Source organism: Corvus hawaiiensis, chromosome 2 (assembly GCF_020740725.1).
Source record: "Corvus hawaiiensis isolate bCorHaw1 chromosome 2, bCorHaw1.pri.cur, whole genome shotgun sequence".
NCBI classification, from domain to species: domain Eukaryota; kingdom Metazoa; phylum Chordata; class Aves; order Passeriformes; family Corvidae; genus Corvus; species Corvus hawaiiensis.
Window position 1 is genome coordinate 29,146,104 of NC_063214.1, and position 20,267 is coordinate 29,166,370.

General features: G+C 43.6%; 1 long non-coding RNA gene across 2 annotated transcripts in view; it reads right to left on the bottom strand.

Moving 5' to 3' along the window:
- Window positions 1-20,267, bottom strand: part of LOC125322106 — a 96,556-nt gene that overhangs the window by 74,569 nt on the left and 1,720 nt on the right. Inside the window, exon 1 of one of the 2 annotated variants that reach the window (XR_007201841.1) lies at window positions 6,469-6,546. The exons of the other annotated variant lie outside the window; for it this stretch is intronic. This is a non-coding gene — a long non-coding RNA (uncharacterized LOC125322106). Of the gene's footprint in view, window positions 1-6,468; window positions 6,547-20,267 lie in introns of those variants that run through there. 2 annotated transcript variants of the gene reach the window in all.

Below are 20,267 nucleotides of genomic sequence, written 5' to 3' on the forward strand. Positions count from 1 at the left end.
AAGTAAGAGTATGATGTGCCCCAATAGAAGCGTGAGCACAGAGGTGCACTGGGACCTCAAGGCCTTCAGAGTCAGAAAATCACAGGTTCTGCCCTCTATAATGAAACAACACCTGTTGAAAATAGAGCCTTGAGAATTTGATACAAGAGTTTATTGAGCGCCATGACAGCCTCCAGAAATGCTCCACAAAGATGTCTCACAGGGCACTGTATCAGGCTCTGAGGACAGCACTGACTGACCCTGCACCGGGCACTTTAACTTCAGCCAACAAGCCACGTTTGGGAAAAGCATCATCTTTGGGAATATAATAAAGGCACTGCTTTCAAAACAAGAAACCTAACAGCTGTAGAACTAATTGCAGGCATACACAAATTGCTTAGGAGTCTAATTTTACATGTAAATGGCAATTAAGCTCTTAGATAATTTGGGTTAGAAAATCTCACGGTGGACCATCTGGAACGTGCAAGAGCAGTAGTCCTGGTCACACACCGCAGGCTTTTTTGTTCTCCTGTAGGAACTCAACTGTCTGGGAGCAGGGTGTCTCTTGCTACTCTGTAAGGAGCAGCTGCCCATGACGTCACATTTCAGTGATGACCTCATGCTGGCTCTGTACCAGTAATTTCTAGGAGACTATTCCCATTTTACCACATTGTAGAGAGGAGAATCTGGCTCACTGAGATGCATGTGTGAGAACTTGCAGCTAGGAGAAGATGCCACCATGCCCTGCCCCTGCATCTCCTACGCCTGAGAGACGAGCACTGAAGAGAAATACCTGCCAAAGAGCCTCCACCTCACATCACGCACCATAATAAAAAATACTGGTATTTTATTTATGTTGCCAAATTAACAGAAATGATCATCGAAAATCTATCTTGGCAGTGTCTAATAACGAGCTTTTTTAGAGGCCTGTATTTTTTGCCATAGCTGCAACTCTTCAAAAATGTAATGCTTTGTTTTGACTTGACTGAGGGCTGGGGTGGATAGGTGGGTGGTCTGGAATCCATATGGGCCACTTTAAGTACCTTAGTCACACCAGAAGCTTCAAGTTACCACAGCATCTGCTCTGTTTTTCCTGTTAACAATGATAGAACCTTAAACTGAAAATAAAAAATAAAAATTTCCAGTTTAATTCATTACAAACCAGTTTTACACAGCATTTTGCTTTCTAGAGATACTCAGCTTATGAGGTGTTTGCTGCCTGGTAACTGGTTTCTCTGACTGAGATTTTAGAAATAAATAGCTCAGCATGTTTCTTTTAGTTATTCTCTCACTGACTTGAAATAATACTTTGCTTATTTATTCCACTTTCCTGTGGTCCTGCTTGTTCATTCTTTTTGAGTTCCATTTGTCAGTATTTGGACAGGACGCCTCAAAGGGAACCCTGCTCAGGTGTTGATCCAATGCTCTCACATGGTATCTTGCAGCTTTACATGCCTGAAGCTGCCTTCTGATGCTCTGTAAAAGCGACGACAGAGCAGCTCTTTAAAAACGCCTTTTACAGAGTGTCACTATTGAAAATGGTGTACCTAAATAAAAATCCCTAGTACTTCCTCCCACCACGAATGTCCTAGCAGCATCTGCTTGACAGTTTTCTATTTCCTGAAGCAATTTGGTCTGTCATGGTGTCACACAGTACCCAACAGCTGCTGTCAACCAAGAAGTAGCTTCAGATCCACAGTGGGTGAAGTTTCTTCTGGGCAGCCCTGGAATCTCCACATTCTTGCAGCCCTGGAGGGGGTTTCCTGTCCTACAGGATGCATCACTTCCTTTTGATTACTGCTGTCAAGCTTTCGCCAGGCAGGTAGCATTTTAAGACTCCAGAATTGCACAAACACCATTTGGGAATGTTTGAGAACAAAAAAATGATTTACTTGGGTACAGTACAGCCACATTATTCATGCAAATCCACTGCCAAGGGAGTCTTGTCATAATATACCATCTATTTAGGAAAAAAGGGAAAAAAGTCCGCCCTTCTCACAACTGGTGGGACATCATAAATCCTGGGTTCCAAGAGCTTTGGCCCTCCACCATCTGCTGATTTCATCACGCCTTCTCTCTCTCTACTGAGACTTCTGTATTCCTGCCAAGCGTTGTTTCTGTGTCCTCTCCAGGCTTGGATAACTGCACTCCTCCCTCTTTTTCAGGCCACCCCTATGCTCTCTGTGGTGCCAACTCTCAAGTGCACCAAGGTGGGCCAGAAAAACACCAGAAATGCCAGAAGATGGGCCCAGATAGGCACCAGCGTGGAAAGAGTGTGGATGGCTGTGGGACTTGAGTCAAGCATACACCAAAATGACCATCTAAATCTGTACTCATATCCCCTTTAGGTCACAAATCAGCTTTGTCTCACTGGTAGAGCCTTTTTAATACCATTTTGTTTTCTGCTGGTGTTTCTAAGGCTGCAGACAATAAAAAATGCAAGAGATGCTGTTATTACTTGTGCTGTAGCCTGGGAGGTGTGGAACGAAGCCACCAGTGTGACCACTTGCTCCTGATTACAACTTGTGTGGATGCTGTCATGATGGAGACTGACTGTGGCGCCAGATAGCCTGGGGAATAGTGTCCAATGGGCTTTTAAGATAAATGCTTTTAATTTCAATCATTTTTCATTTCTTTCTTGATTATGAGTCTAGCCTTCTAGCTGAGCAACTACATCTATTGTTGTTGCTCAGTGGATTTGATTTCTAGTTTTGCAGACTGCACAGGAGCTAGGATCTGGGTTCCTGGTAGATGTGGAGTATTTGACATAGTGCCTGACCATCTACAGTGACTTCTGCACAAGCAGTGAAGCAAGAGAGCCCCTGCCTCGACTATACTGTGGAACAGGAGGGAGTCACAGAGGACTTACTATTTTTGCACCCCTGCTATTCTGGACAGTCCCTCCTATTGAGTATATTACCACACACTTCATGTTGCAAGGAAGGAGAAAGCAACAAGTTTCATCAACCTCATGTTGAGAGCTGTTTTTTTCTATCCAGAACCAGATGAAAGTGGAAGGGGAACATTTGAGAACCAAGCCACATGCATGGTGGTTGTTCTGCAATTGTATTTCCACAAGGTGTGGTGTGGCCTGTAACAGCCAGTGGGATGCTTTCATAGTGAAAGCTATAAAATGTTATTAATGAATTATGTTATGGTAAAAGCAAAAGTATAGGTTGCTGATTTAGTCAGAAAATATTTTAGGGTCTGATTGGTTTTGCTACTACAGTCAAAGATTAATTGGGGTTGGACATTGTTGCTTGTCTGGAAAGTCGAGTAAAACACCTGGATGTGTGGAGCCATGTCATTGTGCATTACCAGGGGACTCTGCAGGAGTGAGAGCCAAAAGCAACTCCTGAGCCTGGGTAGCACAATTTCTGACATGTTGTCATAGCACACCACAACATTTTAAGGCTTTTTAAAAGTGGGAGGTGTGCTGACGGAAGTGCCAGAGCACATGTGCTATCCCAGTGTGATCCATTCAGACAATGGAATAGTTTTTTCTATGGAGATTCCCTAATGCTAAAAAGCTCTCCGCTTCACTTCCATTAGTGAGTTGTGAGGTTTTTTGCTTGTCTTGGCCACTCTATTTCAAAGTGAACAGCTTTTGGGAAGAAAATACACAGAAAGAAAGTAACCTGACAGTTTGTATCACACATTTGCCTAAGCTATCTTAAAATGCTGCAGAAAATTTATTACACAAATACACTGGCTACCATCACATTTTCCTTTTTCAGAATCTCTGAAAAACACAATCTGTTTAAAAATCACAAATTAGGCAACTAGTAATGATGGCATTCATGTAAAACCATTTTTTCAAAATTATTTAAATTTTTTTCTGGCTTTTAAACTTATAACTTCCATGTTTTAAAGCTCTTCTCAGCAACCATCAGGGAAAGTTACACTAAGTAAAAAGAAAGCTGAACTTTCGTTAAGCCCATAACTCTAACATAGAACCTCTGACTACTGAGAAACTTATATATATAAAATAAGGAAATCTGATGGTAATTGCTGTAGCTCTTGAGGAACCTCACACACACACACACACACACACACAAAATATTCTGAGTAGGAAGAATCAGTGAGTGGCTGGCTTGGGTGAAAGACTGAAGCAAAGACTCAAGCTTCATACTAGATCTAAGCGAGTTTCAAAATGGCCTATAAAAAAACAACAGGAAGAGCCTGCGAAACTATTTCCTGATGAAAGACCTTGTCCTTCAGGGCTTAGGATATCTCTGTAAAGCTGTCTCATTGCCTAAATCTGCCTTTGCTGTCAGCAAGATATACCTGAAATTACATGGCTTTGTAGGGATTATTCAAATCAGAGAAAGGAGTTTAAGGAATTCAAAACATTGAGAAAATGTTACCCTTTAGAAGCATGTTTGGGAAAACAGTTTGGTTTTATTTTGCTCTGGTATTCAGGGATGCCAAAGAAGAGAGCTGAACCTTAGTAATATTCTTTTCCCAATCCAGATCAAAAGGTAAGAGGAATATATAAGATATTCCTCTCCAAGGCCTACCAGGTGGGCCACAGATACATCTTTCAAGGTATGCTTCTAGGTACACCTGGCTCAACAATTGCATCTCCACTGGCCACTAAAAATCTGTCTTTTCACCTCCTCTGAATTTTTTTGTCTTTTCCTTTTCCTAACTAACTTCATTCCTTCACCCCATTCTCTCAAACCTTCTCATCCCTACTCCTTTTTTCCATTCATTTTTTTTACAAGATCTCTGCTGTCCTCCCTCCAGTTTGGCCCTCACAATTCACCTTGTCCCATTGCACAGGCCTTGTTCTGCTCAGGGTATAGAAGAATTGACCCAGGTTTAGATCCTGAAGCAGGATCTTACAGGGTCACACCCTTAAACTACTTTTTTCTTGTACCCATTTATACAGGGCTTTACCCTCCTGTTGCTATCTGGGTGACATCAAGTCCTTCTCAATAGATGATTTAGTTTGGGATCATATGGCCCAAGGAGACCCTACCAACAGGTGAGTCCTACTGAGGAAACATCTCTTTTTCATGGACACATATTCTCTCTTCACCTCCCACCTGATTTCTGTGTGCTGTCTGTCTTGCAGAAGTGACTTCCTTTCTTTAGACAACCCCCTATATAATTATAGGAATTTTATATATCATTTCCAAAACAGACATTGCTTTGCTCCATCATCTCCTTTCCAAATGTTGTCAGGCATTTGGCACTTCTATGGCCTTCCAAATGATGGCACATAAGCCCTCTGTCATGAGGGTTATATAGCTTGATTTAGCTTTTCTCCTCAGGTCTGTGTCAGCAGAACTGAGAGCACATCTCGACATTCTGGATGAGGTACACAAAGCAGGTTAACTCTCTGCCTTCACTTACAATGCAGCATCTGACAGTGAATGTTTAGCACCTGGTGTTCATCCACTTGAGGCTGTGGTAGTTATTTGCAGCTCAGACCAGGGAGTTCACACTCAAGAGACTGTGCCAGCCTTTGATGAGTCTTTGACCAACAGAACCAGCAGAAGAGGACCAGCAAGAAGCTGTCAGGATTAGTGCATTGCCCACGCATGCTCCACTTCAAAGGCTCCACTCCTGTTTCTGCTTAGGGATATCATAACAGCTCCTAAAGGCTCGCCCAGAGTTAAGGGCCAGCTGTGCTGCATGGCACGCAAACGTACTGCTGAGGGAAGTCTGTGGCACAAAAAAGTTGAACACTGACACAGATATACAAAGGAACGAGAAGCCATTATCTTCCCCAGATCAAAACCAGGAATTGAGACAGTAACTGTGACTTGTCAAGGTCACGCAAGAATTGAGCAACAGAGATTGGAACAGAAATTTTTATTTCTCTGAGTCACAGCTCAGTGTCTCAGTCACAAGACCATCCTTCACCTCTCACTCTTACCCCAAGGGAAGAGCATGTCATTCCTATTTGCTTACCTAGCAGCAGTCCTAGCTACAGGCAATAGGGTCCTTCTAAGCAAGCAGGGTACCAGCAAGGAGGGAGACTGAAGCAATAGAGACACATGAGCGCTTGCCTCACTGCTGGAGGCATGTAACACAGATGGTGTGCATTAGAAAGGCTGCCTGATTCCTACAGCACCCTCAGATTTCATGCCCCATGAAGCTGATGGAGACAAGGAGAACTTGCAGCTCGATCCCCCTCAGATTAGGTTTCTGAACATTTCCTTTGTGGCATGTGGAGAGAATCTGAAGGAGAGCTCAACAGCAAAGATATTTTCCTGGCAAGGGAAGAGCTTTGCAGCTCTCAAGTGGTCCCAGAATAAACTTCATGACTTGGGAATGAACACTATGTGCTGACAACATCATCAGTTCATGGCTTTAAAGGCAACCTTCGGGACAGTTTTTCTTGGTGCCCACTGCAGGGTTGTGATCCAGACAGATTTTCTGGAAGGAAGGCAAAGGGTTAAGTGGAACAGCTCCATGGGATGCTTCTGTGGGCATGCATGCTCATCTCCATAGACATCAAGGGATGGGGGCACTCACCCATGAGAAGCAGATGTGAGCTGGAGCTTTCTGGTGGGCCCAGTCCTGCTGGTTCTCCTCACAAACCTGAAATCTCACTGCAGGGGGAATGGAGGGGAAAGGGAGTTATTGGGACACAATCTGGGAGAGGAATTGCAACAAACACAGAGACATGGTTTAGGCTGACATAGCATAGCCAGACAGATTAGGAAAGGCCCTACAAACACTGAAAACAATTACATAATGCAAAAGCAGTAACTCATAATAAGTGATTTCTTGCAGAAGGTGGACAGGGATCTAAATGGGAAGAGGGTGCTGGTCAGACAGATGGTTTGGGATGCCGGCTGGCTAAGAAACAGTTAGGAGGATTGAAAAAGGTTATCTAATGAAAGTAGATGCAGGGGAAAAATTCTGGCTCTGTTGAAATCCAAGACAGAAAAAGACTTCAGGGGAGTCTGGATTTGGCTGGGGAGATTTGCTGTGCTTGCAAGCCTGATGGCATTGTTTTTGCTCATAGTCACGGCACGGTGCATGTGTGGTACTGCCATGTACTTGAATGCCATCTAGGCCAGTTTATGAGGAAAACTGCTGGTCAGAAAGTACAAACTTCTAGTTATATCATACAACCTATCTTCAAAACCTTTGAAACCTTGGGGGAGTTCTTGGCTTTGGGCAGCAAAGCTGAACATGCAAACTTTCCCTATCCCTCTGTGTGGTCCTGTGAAAGGTTTATTATTATCTTGAAACAAAATTGTTTTTCTGCATGAAACTTGGTCCATTCAAGACCAAGTTTCATGATCTACACTTCTACTGCAGAGATGTTCCTGAGCTCAGGACATTTTCTGACAGTGGGAGAGCAGAAGCAGCCACAGAGCAAGACAGTCTTTCTTCAACAAGGAGTCCCACACAGCTTCTGGCCTTGTCAAGTTGGAGCTCCAAGTTCGTGACCATTTTTCCTTCTTACAGAGGGAAGAGAAGAAAAGATATTATTACTGTCTTACTCACATCTGCCCCCAGTTTTAGGAACAAATCAGTAATTGCAATCAAAACTACAAGCAAAAAGCTGGTGACAGCTGGGTAGGTTTTGTAATCGACATAGCAAAATCTCTGTGGGGTCTCCTCACTGAGATTCTCTTTCACCCTTGCAGGTTCTCCCGCCTGGTGGGGAGCAGTGCAGGAGAGCACAACAGAGGAGCCAAGCATGAGTACGGACAAATGTGTACAGATGTTGTGGCTGCCTTGAGCTGACACAACCTTTGCTGGAGTTCAGTTCACCACTTTCCCTTGCTGTTTCTTATGCTGTATCCCCATACTACAAGGTGATGCATTGCCACATCACCACATACTCATTAAAGTCTGTGATGACAGTCCCACAGCCAGTGAATTCCCACAGATACTTTAATCACAGGCCAAAGAAAGGGTAGCAGGAAACCAGCAACCGGAAATGATTGATGGAGAAGGGGATGTGACAATTAGGCAGCCTGGTGACAGAGGCCAAGCCGGAATACACTTACAGGGAGGAGAGGATCACATGACAGGAACATTGCTTTTGACCACTGAACCCCAGGGTTAGAATCTCTTACTGTTACCACGATGTCATGCCTCAGAGAAGAAGGGGTGAACCCACATCAGTCATTGAGCTACTGTGGAAGAAGAATCTCCCTGAACAGAGCAAAAAGCCTTGCAAAGGAGCAGCTGATATACGAGCTGGGCTTCCCTTTAATTACCTTGCCAATAATGAAAGTGATAACTCTCCAGAGGGTAAGACTGAAGTGTGGTAGTGGAGACAGTGAGATAGGAGCCCTCACTATAGCACGTGAATTTCTTAGCTGGAGGAGAGGATGGAGAGATAAGGGAAAGAGTGCGACAGATCTTTGGTCCCAGCTTTGTCACAGAGCCTGTGGTGCAAAGCAGGCAGAAAGCTGTCCAAAAGGATAGCACTGAGGCAGTGTAGCAGTGTTTCTTAGCAATTCAGTCTTTAAAAAAAAAAACAAACCAGATGCAGCTCACTGCTTTTCCTCTATAATCAACCAAAAAAGACAAAAAATTTGTATGTGCCTTTATTTTTTCCCCATGTTTATATAAATAAATAGCATTTTCTTTCTCCCTCTCCTTTTTCTTGTTGCTTGCAAGCAGGAATGTAGGTGTGTTTTCTTCTGGTGTGTATTTTCACTGTATTTTGTAGAAAATCTTTAATGTCTTACCAAGCACCTGTCATCTTTGAGAGCAAGTTCATAAGCACTGACGTGAAACACCCAGCTCTATGTTTCTTGCTATTTAGAAGCAGGTAGGGGAGAGCACATCTAAATCTCTGGCCACTATAGCAGTGTCCAAGGGACATATATCTGTGGCACAGGTAGCACAAACCCGAAATTCCTTTTAATAACATTATCCTTGGATCCATTTTAATCTTTTTGCAGGTCGAGAGTTAGCTGGGTAAAATGTTAGCTCATGGCACCTTGTCCTCACACTTTTCTGAGACAAATACTTGATTCGTCTGAAGAATTGGTTCATTAAGATTAATAATTTATCAAAATACTTAAGGGCACTGACCACATTTATATGTAACTAAGTCATCTTCCTTATATGCAATTGCTGCAAGTGCATCAAGTTACACCCATATAAATGGGACAGTAACACAAAGACTGTGGAAGGCAAGAATCTGTAACTGGCTGTACAGTCAGGTATCATTTTCACCATGTCACTGTTGGTTTTGAGACTCCGTACTTGGAAAGACACATGTATTATGAGAAAGGTCTCCATTCTCATCACAACTGAAACACATAAAAGCTCTGATACTTCAGAGAAGAAACACCAGGCTTCCACAAGCCCTCTCACCCAAAGGGCTGCAGCAGCATTGACAGACCCCTTCCACACTGCACATAAATTTTGATTCTGAAGACTGCTTTCTTCTCTGACAACTGTTTTTCTCTTCCATGCACTGTGCTGATGGGAGCTGCATGCGGCTCATGGGCTCACGTGACAGCAGCAGAGGTTTGTGTCTTGCTCTGTGGCACCACTGTCTCCCAGATGGTCTTCAGTGGATCACAGATTACACTCACCAGCTGTGCCTGGCATGGGAGGGGTGGCAAAGAGGAGACAGCAAATGCAGTGTTGCAGAAAATACACAGAGCAAAAGCTGCCTGCTGAGGGGACCACAAGGTGGGAATTAATTTTGTGAGCTTTGCCCATGATGAGCAAGATCTTGCAAGTCTGTCATATCAGCTTCTATCCACTGTATAAACCAAAAAATCCATCCAGGGCTCTCCCAAAACTCTCTTCCCATTTGTACATGTATGTTGCCTCAGCTGGAGTCATAATAACTAATTTCTTCTGTGTTCATCCTAACACCACTGCGCTGTTGCTGTGGTGATCTACAACTGTGACAGCCATGAGAGTGATGGATGAAGCACATGGAAAAACCATGGGAAATCAGAGGGTAGAGGATAGGAGCAGGGCACATGAGCCATGTGCTTCAGCTGGTAAGGAGAAGAAGGGAGTGAAGAGCACATGAATGAGCTTGACTGAAGCAGACTAAAAAGGAAGGAGGAAATGAAACACAGAAGAAAGGTAGCAGAGACACTGGCTTTATGGTGAGGCAGGAAGTAGGGATTTGTTAGACAATTCATTATACTACAGACTTCCCAAACAACTCTAGCCAAGTCATCCCACCAGTCTGAACATCAGTTTCTCTCCTGTAAAGTTTCTGTCACAAAATGTCTTGGGCCAGGGGGAGTATAGAACAGAAGGGCAACCACCTTCTATGTGATAAAAAACAGGCTGAACAACATCCAGAAAAAAGAAAAGCTATTATCTGAACAGTCTCAACAAAGTCACAGTTCAAGGAGGAAAGCAAACAGAAACAGACTGTGAGGGAGTTGAATCTATTTCTGCTTGTCTCCATGATGGATCTGTACAAAATATATGCAGTTACTATACTTTTAGGAAGTTCTTTTAGCTCCTTTGTTGGCATCAGCATTGCAGGGCTTATCCCCAGCTGGCAAACGTGGTGTTATCTCATGTCCCTCAGCATCAGGGAAGGACATGGGCTTTCTGCTGAAACAGTGTTTTCCTTTCCCTGCTGTCATTCTCCTCCCACCAGGTGTTTTCTGTGAATCATTGTTTTGCAGCGAGTTCTACTGGTGTGGCTGAAAGCATAGATTTTAATCTAGGTAAAGTGGAGAAGACCTCTTGGATATGGATGTTGCCAAAGTGATTTGTGATTAGGTAAATATAGCCCTGGAAGCCTCTCAGTCACTGAGTGCTATCACAGGAAGTCACAGAACAAAATGTCTTTCATTTGAGTGAAATATTTTTAAAGAATCTGGCCTCTTTCCTTGCCTCTCCCATTAGAGACTGTTTCCAAACCTGATTGCTCTGATGATTGGAAGCTTTCTTTTAATTTCTCGGGTAAATTCCTTTATGGTCAGTTTAGACCCAGTTGTTCTTGGGACGTCCTTCAGCTGCAATAATCTTCTGATTTTTAGACTCCAGTAGATTTATAGAGAGGAAATCTAGCCACTCTAATCCTTCACTTTCCTGGCTGTTAAAGCTGTCTCTCTTAATCTCTCTACATAGGCTAGGAGTCTCCCTGGCCCTGGTAACATGCGCTCACTCTTTTTTTCACCTGTTCCCATTGAAATTCGTATTTCTAGGAAGTGAGCAGCAAGAATTGCACTCCATTTTTCAGATGAGATCTCTCCTGAGTCCTGCATACCACTAATTACTGTTCCTTCTCTTTCTGGATACATTGTAGGGTATTATTTGTCTTTACACACTTGCAACATCTTGGGCTCACAATCACTGTGCAATGAGAGTGTAGTGCATTATTAAGTGCAAGTTTTTGTTATTCTCTGGCGTTTCCAGCTGTTGAGCTGCATCAGTGAAGCTGTTATCTTCCTGTATATTAAAGCTCAGGCACTAGGAAAGCCAGCTACTCAATTCCACTCTTCCAAACAGACACCTTCCCTTTCTGTACAACCTGCCTTTGTCTCCCCATCAGCCATTAGCCATCTACCTTCTAACTTCTTCGTAACTTCTATTTTAGCTATTAGTTTCACTTATGGCACTATGTCAAGTACTTTACTGTAGTCTGGACCGATAAGATCTCTATCATTTCCTCAATCCAAAATAGTTGTTTTATCAAAGAGAAATACTGAGTTGTTTTGGCATGCTCTGCCTTTGACTAACTAATATTGCATTGTTCCTCACTGTTCATTTGCCTCCGTGGTTTTTTTAATTATTCCCTCCTACAGATTGGCTCCAAAGCTGTAGGCACTGTGGCGGTCAGAAGAATGGGTCTGCATTTCCCTAGATTACACCCTTTTCCTTTTCTTAGAGATAACAGAAGCACTGCATCTGTTATTCTGCAGTCAGACAGTGCCACCACCAACTTGACAGATTAATTAAAAATCCGCCCTGTAAGATTTGCCATTTCATATGCCAGCTATCTCAATATTCTGAGATATTCTGGTCCCTGTGACTGGAGCTGATCAAGATGCTTACGTTCCTGTTTCATCTCAAATGCAGTCATTTCCTTTTCTGTATACACAGTGTTTGCCCCATATTCTCCTTTGTCAGAATTACTGAAAATTGGAGTGTTACTCATTTAATTCATGTTGTCCTTGGGTCACACCTATGATCCCCTCATCACTTTCCCCAAGCATGCACAGGTCCTTTCCACATCACGTCACAAAGGAATCATTTGTCGTTTCTTTTACTTGCCTTCGCAAGATGTATCTCAGGTTGGCCTTTAATCATTCTTAATTAACTTTTACTGTTCTAGGCCTCTTGCCCCCCAACACACAGCAACTCTTGCACTGACCTGCTGCTTACTTCTGGTGCCCCCCAACACACAGCAACTCTTGCAGTGACCTGCTGCTTACTTCTGGTGCAACCTGTGCTTTCTGAGCTAAACAACCACTGACAGAATCAGTTTGGAACCAATATAAAAGAGATGTCACAGGGACTATCCTGGGTTTAATATCAGTCATGATCTAAACTATTAAAAATTAAATGTGTTCAACAAGTGTGTGAAGATACACTCTAAGTCCTTCACCGAGATTTAAATGAAAGCATTTCTGCCCATGACCCCATTTCTCTGGGTCAGGGAGAAAGAAGCATTTTTCTCTCCTTGCCTGTTCCACACGTTCACTTATTTTGTAGATTGTCTCTTTTGTATTTTTAGAAGTGGATGTTGCTAAGGCAACCAAACTAGCTGAACATTTTGTTTCCCTAAGAACAATACATGTTCAAATATTCAGGCAATTTTCCATTGTTCGGTAGAAATGGTGAGATCAGTCAGATTCTCCAGACCAGATGAGGGAAGTTTACGTTGGCCTTCTCTTACATGTAAAAGCCTTCAGTGTGCTGACAGCCATCCAGCAGCTCTGTCCAAAGAGGAGCAATGCACAGCAGACACACAGACTACCCCCATAAACGGGGAAATGTTTTAGTTTATTTCCTTCTGTTACACTCCCCACAATAAATTAAAGCATATATGTATTTCCAGGTAGAGGAGTTACACTGAGCCCTGTGTTGAGGCTGGCACACGGCCTGTTCCTGCTCTGAAAGCACAGCATCAGATAATGATAGTATCCTACAGGTCAGAAGGGACAAAGAAAAGATCTATCTACTTTATCACGTCCTTCCACCTTGCTGAATCCATGACTTTCAGGTATATTTCAAGCATCTGGAAAAGATTTAGAATATTCCTACACTACAGTATTCCAGCTGCTTGCTGATATGCCCAAAACTGAGCTGGTGATGGGATCCTGCGAGTGACTCTCACCTACCTGTACAAAGCTCAGCAGCCTGGCTTTCTGGCTGACTTTGCGCCAGCATAGATTCTGAAGGGGTGGGCACAGCCCATCCCACTGGCTGATCTGTGATGGCAGGAGCTCCCACATTGTAAGTGGTGTCGAGCAAAGTGCAGCTCTCATGCTCTGCAAGAGAGCCAGAACCACACACTGAGACTGCTTCTGACTTGAATATTTTCTAGGCTGATCACTAAGTGTGCTTAGTTTCACTTTCCCCTCTGGCATTGTGAGATGGCTAAAACTATAAAAACCTAAAGAAAATATGATTCTGGCTTAAAAATGTTTTTCAAAGACGTGCCAAATACTATTATAATGCTGAAAACACCAGGAGGGGAAGGGGCAAGAGAAGAAATAAAAGAGATTAAAAGTGTGAGAAGAGGACAGCATGTGCGACTGCAAAAGGCATAAAGGTACAAAACCCATGGTACAGTCAAGAAAGGCCATGATCCAGTCAAGAAAGTCAAGAAAGAGCAGTCAAGAAAGAGCAGCCTGATGCTGAAGGATGGAAGGCGCAGAGGAGAGTCACAGTGGGAAGCTAAGTGAGGAATACAGGACTGAAGCTGTCAGTGACAGCAGAGATGCTGCACAGTGGAGCAGGCACTCCTCCACTGAGTGACACACAGCACACGCCTGACTGACGAGTGTTACTACGAGATGGAGCTACTGATCCTTTCCAATACCTAGCTCTGGAAATGTGCTACTCCTTCTCCCTTCTAAATATCTTTTCAGGAGACAGGACCAATAGACGATTAACACCAGATTGCAAACCATCCATCTGAAAAGAGAACTTTAGAAACCACTTGTTCTTCATATTTTGTATATTTGCATGTATTTGTGCTATTCTCTTTCTCTTTTTAAAAGCAAAGCACATCACCTAGAGCATTCAGATGCTTTGGCCTAACAGCTAATCAGTGGAAAGAGGGTTATAATGTTCCAAGCACAATGGGAAAGTTGTCTGGTTTATCTAGGCCAGATCCAAGCATACCAAACAGTATGAGAAGTGTCCTAAGATTGCCAGAGGTGCTGGGTTGAAACGGCAGTGTTTAGTTTTCGGGAAACCAGCTGGTTCCTAGGATGATGGACAGCTGGGGAAAGTCCGAATAGCTAGAGAAGGCTATGAATCCTGGGTTAGCTTGGAATCCATGGGAACCATAAAAGAGCCATACAAGTCATAGAACACCTAGCCCCAAGACAAGCAGGTCTGTTTGGCTGTTTTCCAACCCCACCATTTTTCCTGAAAGACAAGAATAACAACACAAGAAAGACAAGAAGACAAGATTAGATGTGGCCCAGGATGGATACACATCACATCACAGGAAAATAAACTGCTGCAAAAAGCATTGTTTGGGAAGATTTCCATCAAGTCTCTCCTTTACAGCCCTCACTCTCCCTGCAGACTGGACCGCCTACCTGACTATCTCCTCAAGCCCAGGGTCTGGCCAAGCTGGAGGACCAGGAGGAAGGTCAAAGTCCAAAACAGGGCTCATGGGTAAGCAAGCTCTTTAGTCAGAGACAAGGGTCTAGCAGATGTTTAGAACATGGCAAATAAAAAGATGGAACTTTTGGCAGAATGGCAGAAAAGAGTTTTTCGGAGATTCAGGAAAGGGGCAAATTGGTGCACCCCAGGCTCACAGTGAGAGAGGTTGGTGAGAGTCGTGATCCTTCACACTGCAATACATCTGACTGCAAAAAAAGGTGATAGTTTCAACTTTTGCCCATGGTCTACTGAAACTTTGGTGCAACCAGCGTGTGGAGCATCTGAGCTTAACATTCCCCTGGGGCAGCCAATTGTAGGGAGTGAAGGAGGGGGAAAAGGAAGTGCAAATTACAGTCTGGAGTGTGCTGGGAAAGGGTACCAAAGGGACAAGAAGCAGAGGGGAAATACAAGGTGTGCTTGCTCTCAGTGCAGCCTATTCTTGGAGCATCAGTAAACAAATCCTTAGTTTCATCCCTACTGATTCGTTAAATGTCAGTGTCTTTGCCCCACCAGGTGTTACCTATAAATAATTCTGTCACCCAACTACATCATGTGCCCAAAAAGGGAAGACTGAGCTGAACAGGATCAAAACGCAGAAGAGATTATTTTAATTTAAGAAAGAGCACCTACTGTGTAAATAATCAACTACTTGCTCACCACAGACACCCTCAGGAGAAAGGAAGCAGAAGGTCCCCCAGCAGTACTGTTGGCTCAGAGTCAAGACAGTGGTGCACCCAGAGTGCCAGATGTGCCAGACATCTGCAGTGAGTCTCTCTGGGGCACAAGCAGAAGCCCAGGGATGTTGCTGCACAGTTTATTGTACGTTTCACAGAACCTGGCCTAAGCTGGGTTTAGTTTCAAGAGCCGGCACTGCCAGTGATATTACTCATATCACTTTGAGAAAATCACTTGCTCTCCATCTGTCTCAGTTTCTTCACCTGTGAAACAGAACCTGATAGTGGCTTTGTAATGCATGACTGCTTTTCTGGCTCTGGCTTATCCACCTGCTCTACAGCTGCTGGCACTGCAGTCTGCAGGTGGGTCTGCTTTCTGGAGCCTTAAGGGAGGCAGCTTTTGCTGTAAGAGACCGTGGCTGTATGAATATATGAGCAGAGCAGTCAGTGCTACTGTTATTATTACAGACAGCAGTAGTGGCTGATACAGCTTCTCTGAAAATGTGATTATGGCCCAGAGAAGGCAGCTGGTGCAGACATGGAACACATGCACGCCTATCACTTTCAAATCCTATTTGTATTCATGAATGTGAACTCACTGCAAGGTGATTTACTCCTGCCTTTCAGTTAGCCAGGTAAAATACCCTCTCTGAATATCACACAAAATATCTGAATAGTTCCTTTGTGACCATTCCCCAGTGTAGCCACTCCCTGACGAGGTTCTGTGGCCTCTGCATGCACTGCAAATGCTCTATCTAACCTGGGAGAACCACCTCTGTCACACAGAGCAGAAAGGAGACTTTGCATAAAGGAGCAACCAGAAACTGCATTCAGGACAGATACTGTTCTGCACAGAGCAGTGAGCCTCCCAAATGATTTTTATTAGCAGTTTTCTGAGGACAGCAGCTTCATATTCAGTTGATACAAGAAACACAGCTGTGGGCTTAGGGAGTGGTATGGATGAGATTACTTCTTTTTCTTTTTTTACATACCTGCTCTCCCAGCTACTGTTCTTATTAAGCATTTAGGGAATAGGAGGAAGGGGACCAGGAGAAGAGGGGATGAAACAGCAAAGCTGGAGGCAGATGCTAATGTTAGTTTTGTGAAGTAGCTAATCAGATTTTCTTTCTACAGACTAACTTGCAAAAGGAAGAAATTGAAAATAAAGCTGGGACCCTGTTGTTCTCACCACCAGAGAAAATGACATTTTAAAATATGTTGCACACTCAAACATGAATTATAAGGTTTTCAAAAGTGAGCAAAAGGGAGATTTGGGTTTTACTCCAGATTTCACTAGTTCCTCACTACTTGGACATACTCCTGATTTCAGTGCCATGAGTAAGAGGTATTACATAACTATGCATAATGCCAGGGATGTGGGGGCACGAATCCTGTCGGGGCTCAGGTATTAGACTATGACTCTGAAAATATTGCCATGATTTCCATAGCAAATCCACTGAGTCACGGAAATGTTGGGGATTATTCACACTGTGGGAGGAGCCAAGGAAACACAGATCTGGAAGGAGAACTTTTGCATGAGCCAGCTTCTGCTTAAGGCAAGCAGAGAGGGCTTTCTGATCTATCTGCAAATAGCCTAAATGTCCTTTCAACTGACTGCACACCATGAACACATGATTTTACACACCCTGTCCCTCTATCTCCAGTACCCATGTACACGGATGCCTTTGGTATCACCCCATATTCAACCAGCCTGGCTCTCCTAGAGCTTTCTTATACTACACAAATGCAAAGAATTGGCAGCATATTTATCCTTACATTGGCCAGCCAGACTGGAACTTCTTGACAGCAGGCCCAGGGCTGAGGACACAGAGATGAGAGAGGAGGATCTCCATGAGTGAGGGGATCTCCACACAGGCTTGAACAAGCAACTGTTTGCTTTGATTTCAGAGTGATAATAATCCTCCAAATGGCATCTTAGGGCTCAGCTGCTGTAACACTGTTTTTGGAATCAAATTACTAGAAAGGTCAAAATCATTAACACGTGCTTTAGGAAGAGGAAAAATACCAGGCAAAACCTGTAAGCTTCCACTGCTGAAATACATCCCCTGGACTAGCAGATGCTAGTATTTTCTTCCTTTCACTGCAGGCAAAAGGGTGTCCTCTCACCAAGGGAACAGAGAAGGAGGTCATCCTGCTTGGAGTTCTTTCAAAAATGTGCAAGGAGGCGGAGACTCTTGTGACTTTTTCATAATTTAAAAGGCACAAAACAGTGTTAGAGGGAGTGAATGAATAGATCATGCTCTTCTTACCTGACACGCCCCTAACCTGCGCACTCTCTGTAGGGCCTCTTTGGCACTGTTGGGCACGGTTATCCCAGAGTTAAAAATGTATGTACTTATTATTGCTCCTACATCCAGCAGGAGAAAATGACTGTGGAGTTGGTGCTCCAGCTAAAGGACAATACCTAAGAAGAGAATTTTTCTCATGCCTCCATTACATGTGTTGGGTCATAAGCATAATAATGATTACCCTGCAGTTGCTCTTCAACAAGAAGTGTTAAAAAAATAAGAGGAAAAAAAAGCAGACAAAGGCTTCCACAATGTTTGAGCTACAGCTTTGTCTTCCTTCTTCACCAGACACCTCTGTGAGGCCATCTGAAGACACCTGATGCCGCAGCATTGCATTAATCATCAAGGTAGCTGGCAGATCAGGGCAATGTATTTCCCTTTTGAAAGCATTCAAAGGAAAGTTAAAACATCTGTTGAGAAACACTGTAGAGTTGCTAATGGAGGCTTATTTCAGATGCATCATGAATACTTTGCCTCTTTGAGCTGGGCCTCACTAATTAAAAGCCAATCTTACATTCTCCAAAATACGGTTAAGATGACAGTGAACACAAGGAGGAGACTGTGCTCAGTCTGTGTTCTCTGCCCTAAATTTTAAGGTTCATCAAGACAGTATACATACAGGCCTCTCTCCCCCTGCTGCGTTCAACCATCTCTTCCCATGAAAGTAAGCTGCCTCTACATTCCATACCCCGGTGGTGTTTTCATATTGTCCTGCATACCCCAGATGGATAATAGGATTCACCTTGATATGACAGCACCAGTGTCTCTAAAGTAATCTGGCCCATGAAAAATCATCTTTCTAATCCTTGAGAATGTCATGTGTATTAGCTGCAGCCTTTCTGGTATGAATTCTCCGGAGGGGATTCAATTTCCCACAAGTCCTAGCAAGACAGACCATCCTAGGCTAGGAATTCATACCCTTCACAGCGTTTAATCTCCAGAGACAAGCAACCACTGCTTTCCCCATAGCATCCACCTTTAAACCTATGTATAATTTTTCCTTCCTAGAGCAGGGAGGTTCTACCTGGGAATTTGGAGGTCAAATGCTTTAAACTGTCTTGCCCTATATCTCCCTTTCATATTTGAACATGTTTATGTACAACACTGCTTGTTCACATGCAGTCTTCACCTGCATCATTAAGTTCAGCTTTTCCACAGCATTTTTCCTCATCCATTTCCCCTTGACCCAGAAAATCCTGTCACCTGAGTTTAACGAGCCATTGAACTTGGCTTAGGTTCAGGTTGTTAGCCACTGTATTCAAAACTGTTAGTCTTCCTGTGCTTTCCCATAACTTCCCTTGGGCTGCATATTCTTGGCCAGCTACCTACTCACGAATTCTACATCAGAAATGACCCCTCACCAAGACAATACACAGTAAGACAACTTAAATCCACCTTGGTGCAGTCTGATGGACAGACAACATTTGCAGTATTTCTATGCAGATAAGGAGACCAGGTTCCAGTTACCCAGAAGAGAATGGATCCCCGGGGTGCTGCAGGGCTGAGGACCGGGGAGGTGCTCACAGAAGCCCTCCAGCCTTGCCTGAGTGAGCACCGAAGGACACACTCCAGTGCAGCTGGGCACACGTGTATTTGTGTGTCCTAGCTGAATCTGACCCAAGGTCATGAATAGCAAAAATGTACCTCTCATGCCTTTTACTCTTCTGAGAGTTCACCTTTGCTGTATGCTTTGCAGCCCCCTTGTTTCAGTTGCAACATGATTATTCTTATTGCAGACCACTGTGGCACAAGTCTGACTTTTTATTTTAATTTCTTCTTCGCATTGCTGCGTTGGTTAAAACACTTCTACGGCAATCAAGTATTTTGGTTAACAGCTGAATAAATACTTGAAGACATGAATAATTACCCTAATTTACTCCATTAATCCCGCACACAAAATTTAAAGACTCTTGCAAGCATCCCCACTGGAGAAAATATGTCAGAAACAAAATACTAGGGAAGATGTTGCTCCATGCTCAGGAAAGACAATTCAGGAAGGTTGTATAGAGGTCACATTTACTTTGCTTTCAGTGTTTTGGAAAGCAAGAATCTTTTAAACTTTCAGAAGTGAGTACCTGCCTCAGGACAGTGCCTCCTTGACTCCACTTTCTCCAGTGGAGACCCTCACTCTTTAGACCTGAACAGTTGTTTAGACCAGAGCAAAATAGCTGCAGTCATGACCTTGCTCTCACCTTTCCCAATTACCACCAATTTCTTTGACAGTTACTACTTTTGGGGGCAGTGGGAGGATTGTGTCCACCTCACAATGAGGTCAGGACTTGTCTTTATGCAGGAATATAGCAGATGTAGTGAAAACACAAATCCTCTGATCCTCTTTTCTCTCTGGGGACTTTGGCATCCAGCATGTCCATGCAGAATTTCCTCAAGGAATGGAAAGGTCTCAGAAATGAAAGAACTGGCTTCAGGCCAACACTTGGTCCTTCAGGCAAACTCCTGAAATGCCCTATATGTGAAATGAATTGCAGACCTCTGCCTCTGGGGGAATTGGAGTTAATAGCTTAATGTTCTCAAAGAAAAGGAA